Here is an 18,021-nt window from a genome sequence, read left to right on the forward strand (position 1 = left end):
CTTTTTAACATCTTGCACAAAGTTTTAACCTGATATATTTGTTATAAAAAAAAGATAAAATACTAGTGATCCTGCATTTTTACATCTCAAAGAAGACAATGTAAAGAGTTATTTCCAGTAGGCTATAACTCCATTCATCCATCCATTTTCTATACCGCTTATCCGTTGAGGGTCACAGGGAGGCTGACACCCTTCCCAGCTGACATTGGATGAGAGCGTGAGTTCACCCTGGACAGGTCACCACTCCGTCGCAGGGCCATCAAGAGCAATTAGGGGCTCAGTATCTTGCTCAAAGATCCTCCACCTTACTGGGGAAGTTAGGATTGAACCAGCGACCCATCAGTTGCTAGACAGCCTCTCTACCTCTGAGCCATGCCGCCCCCTTTCTAGTAGGCTAAATTTGATTGTTTTATTAATATAATAGAATTCCTACTCTTTCAGCTCATCCTAACACACTTTTTTTCTTTTTGCTCTGTTCTCATCTTTTAAGTACCCAGCCTTCTTCACTTTTCAATTTAATTTGGCTCCAGTCTTTAATATTTTTCTGCATTTAAGCCTTTTTCAAGCCATTTTCAATATTGCCTTTGTGAACTCTTTCAGCTTACATTACATTTTCAGCAGGAAATTCTTTATCTAGTTATTTATGTTACATCATTATATTATTAATAGTGAGGCATCCGTGTCTCAGTAGCATGTTACTAATGTAGCTGCAGGTGGAGCTAGTGAGAACTACCCTGCTTGTAGAAAAAATGTTCTGAATCACAGTTTTGCTTTTTTCTGTTCTTTGAGTTTGTTTCTTCAGATATTTTAGGATGATGTAACATTTCTGCATTAGAATACAATCAGGTTAGACATTCCAATCAAAGACAATCCACTCCAAGTTCTGATACCTGGCTCTGGGCCGATATCAGGCACTGATGTGATACCAGTGTTTGATCAATAAGCTTTATGCCCATGTATCTGTGAAAGGGAACATTATTTGTGTTTGACTTGAACAACAGATATGAAGACCTTGAAGAAATGTAAGGAAATTATACCAAATTATTTGTTTTTTAAGATAAATTGAAGCATCGAATTACAAAAAAATATTAACAGTCATGCACAATTCAGTCAAAAACTAGGACAAACAAACATGATGATTTTATTTTTTATTATCAACAAGTGACTTGATAAAAACAAAAACATTCAAAATAAAACAGAATCAAATTTAATTAATGTAAACTTATAAACAAGAATGAAATAAATAGGATAACTACATTGTCACAATAAGCAAGTAGTTAAGTTCTGGCATCAGTTTTGACCAATATTATATAATATCAGTCTGTTCCTATGACAAAAAAATTTTGGGATCTGAAACACTTACTAAATACTTAGTACTTTTGAGAAAAGTAGCATATGATTCCCGAGAAATGGTTTTCCAATTACTGGTTTAGTTATCTGTTGTGCAGAGCAGTGAGAGTTCTTACAAACAGCTGTGAACACATGCCAAATGTAGTCAGCTATTGTTGTTGATACTTCTGCAGCTATAAAATGCTTAATGGATTATTTTGAGTGTCACAAAATCTCTAACGTGTGCAGTTGACTCCAAAGGATGTTCATTTACTTCAGCTTTACATATACAGTCGTCCTCAAAGTTATTCATACCCTTGTTAATTCTTGTGATTTTTTTCATTTAGTGATGAAATAAATGCATGTTTTCAAATTTGTGTTTCAGCTTTATGTGACCAACAATTGAAAGAATGACAACAATATAAAATGAAAGAAAAAAAATGTTTCTGGGGTATTTTATTGATGGAGTTCCAAAAAAGGCCAAGTTCACAATTATTCATACCCTAGTCCATCGTCTTTATTTAATAGTCAATGGCATAGCCTTTATTCTTTATGACTGCTTCCAGACAATTCTTGTACGTGTCCACAAGCTTCTTGCACGTCTCCTGTGAGATGTTGGCCCACTCTTCCTTGGCGAATGCCTCAAGCTGGGTCAGGTTGGTTGGTTTCCTTGCCATCACTCTGGTCTTCAAGTGATGCCACAAATTCTCAATGGGATTGAGGTCAGGACTTTGACTTGGCCATTCCAGGACATTGATGTCATTGTCCTTGAACCATTTCTTCACTACCTTGGTAGTGTGTTTAGGATCATTGTCTTGCTGGTACATCCAGTTTTGGCCAAGCTAGAGTTTCACAGCAGATTCCTTGACATTTTCATCAAGTATCCTAATGTAATCCTCCTTTTTCATGGTACCTTGGACCTTGACGAGATTCCCTGTGCCACTGGAAGAGAAACATCCCCATAGCATTGTGCTTCCACCACCATACTTGACAGTGGGCAGTGTTCTTGGTCTATAGGCTTCTCCTTTCTTCCTGCAGACACATTGAGTATCCATGTGGCCAAATAACTCAAGCTTTGTCTCATCAGACCACAGGATGGTTGACCAAAAGCTGGGATCTTGCTTCAGATGACCTCTACAAAAGGCCAGGCGAGCTACCAAATGTTTTTTTCTGAGCAGCGGCGTCTTCCGAGGTTTACATCCATGGAGACCTCCTCTGTGCAAAACTCGCTCAATGGTGGACCGTGACACCTTTGTCTGCTCAAGTGTTGGATTTAGGGCCTTGGTTGTGGTCCGTGGGTTGGTGTTGATCTCTCGGCAGATTTTCCTGGCAAGTTTGGGGGACACCTTACGCTTTCGGCCGCGCCCACTGAGGATTTTGACAGTGTTGAACCTCTTGTGCTTGTTGATGCTCTGGACAGTTGAGACAGGGACACCATACTGCTTGGAAATGGCCTTGTAACCCTTTCCTTCACTGTGGGTACGAACAAGACGCTGACATAGGTCCTCACTGAGCTCCTTCTTCTTTACCATGATGACCAGAAATTGACAATGACCTGAACACTTTCCCACTATTTATACTCTTCTGGAAAGATGTCTTTTTTCGCTTTAGCATTTGGCCAATAATGTTAAATAAAAGGTTTTATTCCATTGTGACATCTTGAAGGAATTATTGGACAAAAATTACCACATTTGGCACATGTTTGTTGAAATATTGTCAGGGGTGTGAATAATTGTGAACTTGGCCTTTTTTGGAACTCCATCAATAAAATACCCCAGAAATATGTATATTTTTTAAATTTTGTATTGTTGTCATTCTTTCAATTGTTAGTCACATAAAGCTAATACAAAAATTTGAAAACATGCATTTATTTCATCACTAAATGAAAAAAATCACAAGAATTAGCAAGGGTATGAATAATTTTGGGGGCTGCACGGTGGTGCAGTGGTTAGCACTGTGGCCTCACAGCAAGAACGTTCCGGGTTCAAGTCCCAGCTCGGGCACAAGATCTTTCTGTGTGGAGTTTGCATGTTCTCCCCGTGCCTGCGTGGGTTCTCTCTGGTACTCCAGCTTCCTCCCACCGTCCAAAGACATGCAATTTGGGGACTAGGCCGATTGGATCCTCTAAATTGACCGTAGGTATGAATGTGAGTGTGAATGGTTGTTCGTCTCTGTATGTTGGCCCAGCAATTGGACTGGCGACCTGTCCAGGGTGAACCCCGCCTCTCGCCTGTAGATGCTGGGATAGGCTCCAGCCCCCCCCGTGACCCTTACTAGTAAGGACTAAGCGGAAGATGACGATGAATAATTTTGAGGACGACTGTAACTAAAGCTGTCAAATAAATCTAGTAGAGTAGAAAGTACAATATTTTTGTCTGAAAATGTAGTGAAACAGACCTACTGGACGGCACACAGATACTCAAAACATACACGAATGATTTTATAAATGTAGACTTGAAATGTTGAAATCTTCAAGGGTCCTGTAATAGATGTCTGGTGTGATAGTGACCTGAGTTTGAACAGTAGTTGTTTGCTTGTTTCTGAAATATTTTTTATCAATAATTCAGACAGGTTGGAAGCTCTAGGGATTGTCTGAAAAATAGGTGAAAAGTTCAAATTCCATGATATAACTGACCCAGACTGTCAAAGGTACTCAGGGAATATTTTGCTGTGGATGACAGGAATGTATCTTAACCATCAGACTGAAAGTGAAAACTGGGTTCAACTAGATTACTGTGTATATATCATGTCCCTCAACTTCCTTTGAATTATGAGGGCATTTTATAGGAAATGGCAAGGCAAGGCAAGGCAATTTTATTTGTATAGCCCGTTTTCACAAACAGTTTGTCTCAAAGGGCTTCACATGGCATCATAACAACATCCTCTGCCCTTAGACCCTCACATCGACTGAGGAAAAACTCCATAGAAAACCCTTTTAACAGGGAAAAATCTGAGAAACCTCAGGGTGAGCAACAGAGGAGGGATCCCTCACCCAGGACGGACAGACGTGCAGTAGATGTTGTTACGGACAAGAAAACAGTTTACAATACAAAATGTGGGAAACACGGAAATGTTAATAACAGCTGAAGAAGGAAGCTTCTATTTTTTTTTAATGTTGGTTCCTTTTTTGTTTTATTGACTGTTTTTTCAATGACTGAAGCTCACCAACTTTGCCAGACATTGAGTCTTGTCATAGGAGGAATCAAACATTTGCTCATCACATTTGAATTTCTCAAATATTTGGTTGGTATCTGATTTAAGAGGTTGAGATGGCATCAAAACTGTGAGAAAGAATGGCATTTTTTTCCTGGTGGTGGTGCTTAATCCTCAGTGTTTAGAAATATAATGAGGCATTTATAAGGATTCTGAAATATACTATAAAAGTCATGACCTGCATCAGAACATCCTTGTTTTTTTGTATTTGAATTGAAAGGTTCTCTATAACTGTTTTTCCTTTTAGTTTTTGCAGGTTTTGCAATGAGTCCGTCAAACTCAAGATATAAAGACATATAAATCAAACAAAAGTAAAGCTTTATTAATTAAACATGAGTGTTTAAGTTCAGTAAGTCTGTGTCTCATCTGTTGGTATACATTTTATTTTTTAAATGCATGCAACAACAACCTGATATGGTCATTATTTATTGGCCTTCCTGCTCTCTAAGCATCAGGAACAGCCACTGAAAACCTGCAGTGGTCGCTCAGCATAGCCTCATACCTAATGTGAGGAGTATTTGGCTCTGGCTGCCTGTACAGGATGAGCGTTAAACAGCAGATAGTGAATGAATGAGAGAAATATGGTGGCTATTGATAAAACATTGTGAAGGGAAGATAAATGTCGTTATTGCAAAGTCATGACAGCACTATATAGCAACCAAATGTCTTTGAAACATTAATTGTACTAACATTAACATCTTTTGCACTATCATTGAAATGATCCACTATTTGATTGATTCGGGTAGATGTTCTTCCCGCTGAACTATTGTCTGATATCTGCCCGCTTGCCTTGCGTAGTCTGGCTCCCCGCAGCCCCAGGTCCCTGAGCAGCCATGTCATTGACTCTCCAACGAATCCTCTAGCACCCACCTCCACTGGGTAGAGCTTCACACTCCTTCCACTTTCCCTACACTTTGCGACAAGTTCAGCATATTTTGCCCTCTTTCTTTCATGGGCTGCTTCCAACCCCTCTTTCCAGGGCACTGTGAGTTCCACCAGCAATGCTGTTTTCCTGGCTGAGGTCCACAGTACCATGTCTGATCGTAGTGTGTTAGTGCAGATCTCCATGGAAAGTGGAGCTGCCTACCCAGGTCCGCTTCCATCCTCCACTGAGACCCCAGTGTCAGAGATGTAGGTAGTGGTCTCCTGTTGGTATTCAGAGTGCGATCCCCCTCCCTGAGAAAATAGAACCTCTGTTGGCCTTCTACAGGTTTCTCGCTGTTTGCCTCTTGCCTTCTTGTCTCCCCCACCTCTGCCAGCTTATTGAGCACCTGGTCATGTCTCCATCTAAACCGACCGTGCGTCAGTGCGATGTTCCAGCCTGACAGAATGTGCTGGAGAGAGGCATTTAAGGTCTCACAGAGGTCACAGGTTTGCTCCATCCCAAGCCACCGATGGAGGTTGCAAGGGCTGGGTAGGCAGTCATAAGTTGCCCCAATGAGGAAACTTAGTTGAGTCTGTGGCAGTTTCCAGAAGTCGGCCAAGCTGATTGCTTGACTTATGATACCTTCCCTTTTTTCCCAGTGCCCCTGTTGCCCCTGGGCCACAGTCTGTACCCTGTATTGCTCCTGCTCCATCTTGGTGATCTGTGCAACGACACAACCCAGTCCTTCCTCTCCTTTTTAATCTGCTCTGGACCACAGGCTGTGTGGGTCACCCCATCAGAGGCCTGCCCGCTCAATCTGGATCCTGCCCACTACCTCTTGGTGTTGCAGTCTGCTCACTACTTTTTGGACCTCTTCCTCAACCCTCCATTTCCTTCCAGTCACTACTCAGGCATGCATGTCCTTCACTGCCTTGTCAGGGGAGTCCCTGAGTTCCATCACCACCTTTTCTTGCCTGTACCCAGCAATGATAGTGTATTTCCGTCCCAGACTTTAGATAGGCTGGTCCATGATTCAGGGGATGTTTTCTACACCAATGTTGAAGATGGCCCTATCATTCTTCAAGGAAAGCCTCCTTGACTTCTGCGGCTTGAATGCCATCCTTGCCCAGGTGATCAGCTCGTCCAGTGTCTTCAGCAGCCTGGACATGCATGGTGCAGTTCGCAGCAGGCAGGTGATGTTGTCTATGTGGCTTCTTAGTGGGGGAAGCCTCCAGCCTGCAGGCAGCTGGACTCCCCCCACTACTTGCCTTGCTCCAATTAGGATAACTTCAAAAGCTGTGATGAAGAGGAAGGCGGGAAATGGAACATCACATTGTGATCCCCACTTGGAGTTGCTGCCAGTCAGTGGTGAAGTTATGCAGTGCAAAGCACATGTACATGCCCTTGAAGTCGCTCATAACCATTGCCTTGATGTTATCTGCTATCTAAAAGAAGTCCAGAGCAAAGGCAATGAGATGGTGTGGTACTGTCCCATATGCGTTAGCTAGTATTAGTCTATACGACATGCAGATCATTTTTTTCTCTCTCTTTGCAGTCTGGATCCCAAATCATAGAGGTATGCTCCACACATCCAGGGAAACCTGGGACTATGGCCTTTTGGCAGCTGGTGTCAATATAGCTGTTCTCCATCAAGTAGTTGGTAGTCCATCTTGCCATCACAGAGAAGAAAATCTTACCCTCAGCTTTGAGTAGGGCTATACTCCTGAACTGTCAGAGGGTCTTTGAGTTCTTCACTTTTGGGATGGAGACTGCCACTACCCTTTCCCACTCAGATGGGATGCTCTGCTTGGTCCAGGCAGTTTTCACAAGGGTCCATAGAGGCTTCAGCACTCTCTGACAGTTCTTATACAGTTTGTATGATATCCCGTTTGGTCCCGGTGCTGATGCCACTCTTGCTTGTCAGACCACCTGCCTGACCTCCCTAAATTTGGTGGATGATGCATCAAAGAGGACTGATGGTTCTGCAGGCTTGGGCCCATAACCTGGTGTCCATAGGGGCTCCTTCCTGGCAGGCTCGCTGTACTTAACGCAGATCTGTTGTTTTAGCCCCTCTTTGGAGACCTCCAGCATTCCACTTGTTTTCTCCTCAAGGAGTCCTCATGCATAACAGAATGGATTTCTGAAGAAGTTTGCTCTCTCCTTCTCTTTCCTTTTCCTCCGTCGATGGATGCGCTCTGCCCTATGCAGGTTTGCAAGTTTCTTTACGTTCAACCAATAATAATTGTAATTATTTTTGATATCTGTATGAGGTAATTGTGTGTGAAACCCAATACGCCCCTCTGGGACAACAAAGATCGAGAACTGAACTGAACTGAACTGAACTGAAGCCTCCCTCTGATCTCTTCCCAGAGGACTTTCAGGCCCTTTTTCTCCCTGAGTCCTCTGCTTTTCTCCAGCGCTTATGAAGCCACCTTCTACTTGCCACCAGATCATCAACTTTCTTCTCCCTCCTCCTCGTTGCCCTGACTACAGCCTTCTTGATGGTCACCTTGCTGTACCTGCCACTACATTCTTCACACAGAATTTCACCAAACAGGTTTAGCTTGGCTTCCGCTGGGCCTTGTAGGGTTCTCCGCAGCTGTTTGCTCAGGTGTTCGTCTAGCTTTCTCTACTCCTATGCCTCGTTGACCATTGGCCAATTGATCCTCTTTCTCTTTTCTAGGCTCTTTAAATTCCTGACTCCATGACTTAGATCCTCTCTTGTGTTGCTTGGGGGTGATTCTTGGCTTATACTTTGGGGGTCTTCAGCATCTCTTTCTTCCTCCTCCCTCCTTTCCTCCTGCCCTGCCTCTGCAACATTGTGCCCCACTGATGCTGTGATTTTTGACCCGGCCTTGGATCCCATTTGTCTGACCTGCTCTTTCCTGAGCAGTGCAAGGTTGCTTATAGCATCCACCGCCACACTTCATCCTTCCCATGTGAATTTGAAGGCCCCTGTGTGTTGTTATTTTTTCCCACCCATACCGCCGAAGAATTCTCATCCTGTTTGTCACTGTCCTTGTGTTCATTACTGTTTGATCCGTCCAGGTAGACACTTCTTCCATCCCTGAAGAAGGGTCTCCTCTCGGAGGGTCTTAGGGCCGTTTTCTTGCTTTAGTTTTTGAAATATAATTTGGGTGTCTCCCCTGAGGGACACTAGAGGGTAGGATTACAAGCCTGCCTCTCTTGGTGCAGGCTATCCTGCTGCCACTAGTCTTTCCTGGTTGTCCTCCAGTCTTCTCTGGACTCCAACTATTCACAGTAGGCACTGTTTCCAGAGATGCATTTGATTGATATAGGTAGATGTTCTTCCTGCTGAGCTCTAGACTTGTAGGCTTGCCGCACCTCCTCCGGTGCCCACTTTGTGAGCTGCAGGGTCATCATATATCATATTCATATATATATGTATATAGGTCCAACTAGCGACCTGTCCAGGGTGTACCCCGCCCCCTGCTGGGATAGGCTCTAGGCTCTCTCACACACACACACACACACACACACACACACACACACACACACACACACACACACACACACACACACACACACACACACACACACACACACACACACACACACCTGCAACCCTTAATAAGATAAGCGGAAGAAAATGGATGGATGGATGGAGATATATATATTTGCTTATCATTTGGCATTTAAGAACATAAATGAATTGATGCTTTTCAATTAAGTGAGACTGTTCCCAGTTGTGTCAGTGCTTTTTAAGGCAAATTACAGAATCATTATTTTAACTGGAGTGAGACCAAAAAAAAAGTAATTGAACAATTTATCTAACATAGTCTGAAGTATACACTGAAAAATCCACAAGGATAATTATACTTTATCAGAGGTAATTGCTTTTTGGATGTTTCAGTTGCACAGTAGCCTTATTGTCCACTAGATGTCCTCTCATCTCTGAGTATTTATTCCATGCTGCCTGGAGATGAGTGTCACATGATATTGTTGCTCTGTGGTCCATATCTATCTGTCTCTTTTGTCTGAAGGATGCCTCACCTCGCTTCTCACTTACACTAAAAGATGTGTTTTTTTCACAGGCATCCCTGTTGTCACTGCAAGCTTTTGTTTCTTTTGTGCTGCTGTTATTACAATCCTACATGTCATGCTGATTATATCACATTTCCAAAGTATTTTTTACACTGAATGGGGATTTTTAAATATGTATTAATTTGATGTCAATGTGTGCCTGTTGTGAAAACATGATAATTAATTAGCTTCCCTCTTTTTTTGACCGGTCCAAATAAGCACAGTTTCCCTGCCTAATTGACCTCCAGTAAATGAGCCCCACCATCAGCTGAAAAACTACCCTGTAATTGCCTTGAGGTGGCAGCATGATCACAATCAACTAAATATTATTGGTTTTCATAAACATAGTTTTTGCATATTTGCTTTCACCATGTTTTATGCAAGTGCGATCAATTACCACCCTATCAGTGATTTGTTGCTCTCTCTCTCTCTCTCTCTCTCTCTCTCTCTCTCTCTCTCTCTCTCTTTTTTCTGGTCAATGACCCATCTGTGAGTAATATCTGTGAGTTTGTCTGTGCGTCTTTGTGATGAGGTTAATGTGACTGACCTCATGAGGGGAGCAGTCAAAAGTCAACTGAGAATGTTGTGATTGACACTGTAAACCATAATTGTCATGTATAGTTTTCTAAGCTCTAAATTATGAGTTTTTTTTGTGTATGACGCACTAGCTATTGTCCTCTGATGATAAAATGGTTGGACTCAGTGTTGCTATGGCCAGAAGGAACATTTTTTGCCCCATCTTGCATAATTTTTATTTAGGTATGTCTCTCTACCTACATTTATCCCACTGGATCACTATTCTATGTAAAGTGTTGAGCTATCTGTTGTTTTCAACACTAATCTGTTGGAGATATGACAGTGAGGCACATGTGTTGGCTTGGTAACCAACCTAGTATCCAGTGGCAACAGAGGTCTATTGAATGCTGTGTGGCTCTGTATTGGCTGGTGTGCCCACCACAAGTGTGTCACCAAGTCACAGAGAAACATCCATATAGCGGCGCTGAATAATGGGTGGGTTGTGTGTTATTCAGCTAAGCAGTCAACATTGTGAGTGAGATTGGAGAGGGGGTCATCCTTGAATTGATATTACAAATGTTCTTTGTGTTGAACAACTTAATGTAGTGACCTGCAGGTGGTGGCACTTGTTCTTTGTCACTTTCTCCCTGAGATGCACAGATTAAGTGTTTACTTCAAACACCCTCCTTCCCTCTTGAAAACACTTCAGGATTGTCCCCATTATAATAAGAGCTGAATTCTAGCTGTACCTGAAGGCATCCACTGGAGCAGAGGCAGACACAACAGGATAAGCGTCTTTGTCTCAGACTCCTGTCTGTCAGAGACTCCCCCCCCCCCCCAGCCTCTCTATTTGGGCGGCTGTTACAGAGAGGGCAGATGGCTCATTACCATAAATAGGACAGAGAGAGAGTGAGTGAGGGGGCCGTGCACACTGACCATGAGGACCATGCCGCCTAAAACCAAGGAAATGGGAGACCGTTGCTAGGAGAGAGGAAAGAAAGCTTTATGGCAACATAAAGCTGATTCCCCCATCCGACCTCATCCCTCTCCCGCCCCCTCGCTCCGTGCTCTTGGGGGCTGAGCCTAGAATCTGCTGGTCGGGGACAGATGGTCGATGGGCCCTACCGTCTTTACAGCTGGACACAGGCAACAACGACGCAGTCAGACCTGGCAGGAGTGAATCACACCTTATCCTGTCCAACCTATGAGGAGGAGCGAAAGCACTGAAGCCCAGGCCATCAGCTAAGAATAGATCTGCACTTGTTGCCCACAGGAAATGTGTAGCTGCACAATAGATGATCACTGTCTTTGTTGTAGAGTAATACACTCCCTATCTTTGAAATCAGTTACTGGGGGTGATCACAAGTTATGGCAGTGATCAGACAATCCTTATGAGGGGAAGTTAAAAAAAACACACACATATCCCTCAAAAAGACACTGTCGTAGATTTTTTTTTTTGTTGGGCTGTTGTTTTTTCTTTTCTGAGCACCTCCATGTGAGTCATTGACCTTGTTTTTAATGGCTGCTGTGTTTGTTAAATGTGTCCATCCATATGCAAATAAAGGTGCACCAAAATCTGGGAGGGCGGGTTGAGTTGAGGCACCACATCTTCCCATTGGGAAGTATTTCAGTCAAGACAGCATCTCAAGAACAATAGCACATCTGTTCTCCAAGGACCTTTGGTGTCAGCCAACTGTTTCAGAAAGGGGAAGGAGGAGAAATTGATTGTGACAACATGAGTGTCATTATAACCAGTGAAAATGTTATATGTGAATACATCAAAGTGGTTATTATTGAACTGATTTGAAAGTACACTCTAAATATGGTCAGTTTGATTGATCCTGGACATTTCTGAGCATCACATGTATATGTTGGCTGCAGAGAAAAGGGAAAAGACAATTAACCAAAGCCAGGGAAGAAAGTATGGCAGCAGCATGACAAGTAAGCAGACTAGAGGCGGTCCTGCATCACCTAGCCATTCGCCCTGGTTGCATAGGAACACGAGGGCCATGCCTACCCTGCAGACACACTCCTTTCCTCTCTCCTCTGCCACGCTTCATTACCCAGTGCTCAGCCAGGCACAGAGAGGCACTGCACCACTTTCTCCACACTACAGTCGTGTGCCCTCTCACAGCCTCCCTCACAGCCAGGCTCTCCATAGTCCCAGGCTGGGTAGACGCTGCCCCTCAGGCATCAGGTCACACTCACTTTATATGCATAGAGCCGAGACAACACGAGGAGGTCTGCCCTTGTATCATTTTAAGAGGATCCCTGCACCAGAATGATGTTAGTTTCACCTGTGAATTTACAAGTGCAAATTTATTTCATTTATCCATACAAATGAGTGTACAAGTTGCATATAATTCATACCACCAAGTAGCAAGCAGCTGATAATCATACTGTATGAGAAAACAGTCTGCTGCAGGAGCATTAGCCATCCCTCTTACATGTCATAGCCCGCTATGGAGCTGGTAGTGCCAGACAACACTGCTGGGTATAACACCACTATTGTTCCTCAAAATAAAGTGTATTTGTGACAAGGACAAGGCGGGGTGGACTGCATGCCGTGGAAAGAACAAAGCATTTGGTGTTGTATTTTTGTAAGTCAGATGTTCCTACAGACGTCACGACTTTGCATAGCTGATGCAGCATTTAAAATGGATGCAGGACGTAACGTGTCAAAGTGGCCCATCTCTCCTTCACACCGCTCCTGCTTCACAGTTAATTGACTACAAGTGTTCATTTGCCTGCAAGAAGCAGTCATTAAGGGTAAATAACAAAATTTGGTTTAGCAATAGAACAGTCAGAGATCAATGGGTTAATTCAATTGCCCCTGCATGTGGCGTATTGTATAGCAGGGCCATTTGAAGGCCTGTAAGGGAGTCATGCCGTTTTAGAGTGCTCAAGAGTGCAGAGAGATAGCAATGGATATTGGTCAATAACGAGAAGAAAGAAGCACCACTTGAGGCGATGAAATAAAAAGGCCAAAGTTCAGTGTTGTGTGTCTACTGAGAACAAATCAGGCGAGTAAATACAGAGCAGTCTTTACTGTACTTGTTAAAGCTTTATCTTTGTATTCAGTCACCTATCGATTGTCTTTTTAAACCCTGTAATCAGTGGCGTAATCTGGTGGACAACTCAAACAGAGGACTGTAATCTGTTTATGTAGGATTTAATTATTTTCTCTGCAAAGTCTTAACGATTCTTTTGGCTGGATTAATGACATATTGAGCATTTACTCTTATCTTAATATGATGGAATTACTGAGCTTTCATTTGGTGCCACGAGAGGGGCCGAATCAAAATGCTTTCATTCATACTTTATTAACATTCGGACAAATATCACATCAGTTCATTACACTGCATTTGGAAATAATTAGCAAATTTTCCCTTAGCGGACTTATAAGATACAGAAAACGGTAGAGATTGGTAGAGACACAACCCAGCAACTGTACTTGAGTAAATAAACACACAGTTTCTTTGTAGCCTACCAAAGTCAAAGTAAAAATAGTCATTGAAATGACTACTTGGGTTAGATAGTCGACAAAAGTATTTAGCAACTATTTTAATGTCTTTTTCCAGGACTCAATTTTTGATGTGAATAAAACATGAATTATTTGAATTGCATATATTCTGTTCCAGGTCAGTCATGAACAAACAAACTAATAAAGTACAATAACATAACTACATTTGCATGATATTATTTGCATGTTATCTGCTATTATATCATGGTATGCAAAACAAATTGGCAAACTCTGAGTGCATTAGACTATGTCCTTCACTTTTATCATCCCGGATGTCCCAAATTCCAGTTCCCAACACAAACAGTGGCAGATCAGTTGGAAACAGCTACATCCAAGCCTCTCCAGTTACATGTAGACACTCAGACAAGAGGATTTATTGGTTTCTAATCTTAAAACCAGTTTACACCAGAGATTCAAGACGAGACCAAATAATTACAGGAACAGTTGTACAGCTGACTCAACCTCAATTTTTTCAAGCCGATGACGATACACAATTTCATCTAGTTGCAGTAGTGCAAACTGAGAGGTTTCAATGTAGCCTAGTTGCAAGTTTCAGCTAGATTTTTTACAAATAATTGTTCTCCACTGACCTTTAGATATCAGGTATCATATCTTGAACACGCTGCCAGTTATCACTAAAGGATGTGTAAAGCTTCAAGAATAGTTTGGACAAACACTGAATTTCCCCCCACCTGGTACGAGTACTTCTTGTTGCTAAGTACCTAGACGGATGAAGAACTGATACTAGTATCTGGACAATGAGGTCAGCAACAGTACTGATACTGAACTGAACTTATCAGATGTCTCATTTTAGCTACTTAATGAAAAAATACTGTGATGTTTCACCATAATTGTCAATACCAGAAACTGTTGTAACTGTCAAACCATGACGTAACATGACTAAATTACTTACAATTTACATGCAAGAACTAATGCTAGCTAGTTGGCATGCTAATTTCAGCAGATGTTCTCCGCAGAACAATTCAAAAACATCATTGACATAATGTCGTCCCTCCCGGTTATTTGAGTCGTGAATACAATGTCAAAACTGCTAAAACTTCTTTGTATTCTGTCAATACTTGCGGTTATTTGTGTCATATTTAAACGAAAATTCTAAACATTAAGCACTCTTTATGAAAATCTGTGCCTAAAGACAGCCTGAAAGAGACAATTGTGAGCTGTATCAATGAAAGGCCCTTAATGACATTGTTCCCAATATCAGCCAAAAACCCACTTGATGTAATCAACATGGTTTTGATTCCTCTGAAGTTCAAAGAACAGGTTATTGTCCTAAACTCCAGCTTATCACAGCCCTGTTTTTCATACAAACTGCTGAATTATCATTCAGGATTGTATTAAACTTAATGTATTGAGTTGTGCTCATGGTTTTATCTAACAACTCTACCAAACTCATTTGCAGAGTATGAGACTGTGGCAACAGTTATATTAACAATGTATGTGTAACATTTTTTTAAAATGTCAATTTATATTGAAAAAAAAAAACTTAGGCAATAGTGGATGTACTGTAGGTGGTTTAATGTCCATCATGTACCCAATTTTGGACTAATTTTCTAAAATAAATAGTAGCATGGTAAAAAAGCAAACAAACTGATGGGTAATCAGCTCTAGTTAAATTTAATTACTTCATGGCACTGTGCTTAATCCTCAAATTGAACAAATTGACACTTGGGCCTGGCATGTGCCCATTCTATCCTGAACAAATAGACTGAATCAATACAGAATTACAGGATATTTGTTTGACTATTGAAAGGATCATTCCTCTGCCCTACATGTGGAGCATTTTATTGCCTGTGCATTAAAGGAGGTACTTATCAGCTGACAGATAACAGACAATCAGCAACTGCTGACACAATTCATAAAACCTGGCGAAGAGAAAGGATTGTCAAACAAAGGCTTCTGTGGGCAAACACACTCTTCAATGGAAGATAACTGCAAGCAAGAGATGGGAGAACCTCCAGGGAAACAAACCTGAGGATCAAAGAAAGTATCGCATTTGAAACGAGTTGGCCACGCCTGGTTTGCTCTACTGACAGTTGAGGGCGTGTAACATTTACACCATATTCACTGCAAAGATAGGCACTTAGCTCTGAGTATTTATTAATGGTTACTTAAAGATTAAAAACAAGCTGCTGTTTTTTTTTTACTGATTTTATCAGCAGGTTGTTCCTAAGACAACATGTCTTTACACGGTTTCTGGCTTCTTTACAGACAGTTGGTTGCAGTTGGTGTCTCCTCCCTGGCGCAATGTAAATACTACCTGTTTAACCAGTAAATATTCAGACCTAAATTCTTCTTTAAAAAAAATGTTGTTGCTGACATGTGTGTCTACATGTGAATGTTCAAACCAGTTAATTCTCCTCACCTCTCTTCCATATTGGAGTTTAATGCAGTATTTCACCCAACAAGTGTATTTTGCCATTTAACCAGTCACAAATAGGTGTCTTGAACTCATTTCGGCTTGACTTCTGGATGACCAGAATTCAGAAAACACCAGCTACATATTTTAGTGACGCTTTTTGTTAGTTGTTGGGCTCCATTAGTTTTAGGCAAGGATATGTGTCTGACGTATCAGAATTCTAGGGGACGTTATGCAGGAGGGAAAAGTGTCTTTGTGAGATCAAGTCAGTTAACTGTGAGTAAATGTAAATTACCTTGTTGGGTGAAGCATCACTTTAAAAGTAATGAACTTAGGGTGCAGGTTTTAGTTTGTATCCAGCATCAGCATCTTTTTATGTTTCCACACTCTGTGACATCAGCACCTGTAACAAGTAAATACAGCAAACCAGATAATGTGTGTACTGATAAACATATCACGGAGAAAGCCAAAATGTATTAAATGTCATTACCTAACATCTGTTGATGCAAATGTATGTGGAGAGATTAATTACCTGTTTCTATCTAATATGCAAAGAATTGTTCACGTTTGAGGGAGACAAGACAGGGAGAGAATATGAGTTGAGTTTCGCCAGTTTTATCTGACACATGGTTTCTCATTTATTTCATTTAGTTACTTTTTTAACATCTCTGTTTCAGTAATCAAAGCTGGTTACAATGAGGGGGAAAAAAGAAAGGAAACTGGCCAGAGAAGAACAAAGGCAAGAGGACAGACTGAATGAAGAGCAGCATACAAACAAGGGTTGCCTCTAATAGACAGTTTTATGAGCTCCAGACCTGCTGAAATGGAGTATGCAGCAGCTCTTATCGGCTTGCTGGCAGTAGGAGAGGGTGAGAGCTTCAACACTTGCGCTCTGTAAAAATGCTCTGATTCATTTTCCGCATGAGAGGGTCTCACTGGGGCGGCATCAGACCAGCCAGTCCACACAGATTTATGGACCATTAAAGCAGCGGGGCTCCTGACCACTATGCCACCATAGGCTGGCTGCTAAGACACACCGCACCCTCATTCATGCTCAGTCACTGCTCTCTATCACAGAATAGATTCCTCATTGTTCCTCCCTTCATCCCTGCCACATTTACTGCCTATCATGAACTCCTCTCATAGTCTCTAATCCCACTATTCTTCACCTTTTATCCAAGAGAGCTGTTTACCCCTGTCAAGTTAACACAAATCTCACAAAAGCTCATTCCAAAAGTTCCCCATCAGCAGATGAAGCATGTATGCTCTATAATATCTCTGATGGTGATCAGTGGGGCATGTTGTTTTAGGGTTAACAGTTTTACAATCAGATTAGCACCATTGCAGGCACACACACTAATGGGTCTGTCTTTTCAAGGCATCCTCAATCAACGGTTTCCCTGGTGATTAATGCATCTTGTTCTCCTCGCTCTTATTTGCTAGCTTAGTAACTTCATCATGCCTAAGCTAAGAGTGAGACTGGGAGGAAAAATGGGGCAGAGTCGATGCTGCTGGCTGCCCCTAAGAATAGCTCATTGCGCAGGAAAATGATGCTCCAGCAACCTGAGCAAAGGCTTAAAATCATGAATGAATGAATAAATGTCTCCAGGGAGCATGGCTACCTCTGATAAATCACTTAGCATCTATGAACCAATTCCATAAACCAATCCTTCCTCCTCTCTGTTAAAGACATTAACATAACCACACTTATCCTCACATTCTATGTGTGCATGAAATGTGCACTAGTGATTACATGACTAACATGAACTATGAACACTCAGGACTTTAGCCACACACGAAGAAAAAATCACAGGCATACAACCACTAAGCCGCTGCCAAGCCTGTTTTTCCAGTTAAAAGACAAGGGAGAAAACAAAGGTGTAAGTTAACAGGAGTGCATAAGTATTTTCCCCACAATTGCAATGCAGGTATTTAGGTTAAAGTAAAAGCACAAGAGACTCAATTAGGTCAGTACACAGAGATGTATGCTTATGAAATAGGGTGGCTGTTGGGATGAGTAGGATATCACCAGCATGTGAAAGTTACAGTTTGGTGTGAGGTCAGTGCTGGCTGCTAAAGCTGCTCTCAACCTTTACTTTTGGCTATACAACAGACCCATGCACTCACGTAAATAAGTGCATATCGGTTACACAG

Source organism: Aulostomus chinensis, chromosome 16 (assembly GCF_037954235.1).
Source record: "Aulostomus chinensis isolate RoL2024-O1b breed Wild chromosome 16, RoL_Achi_v1.0, whole genome shotgun sequence".
Lineage (NCBI taxonomy): Eukaryota > Metazoa > Chordata > Actinopteri > Syngnathiformes > Aulostomidae > Aulostomus > Aulostomus chinensis.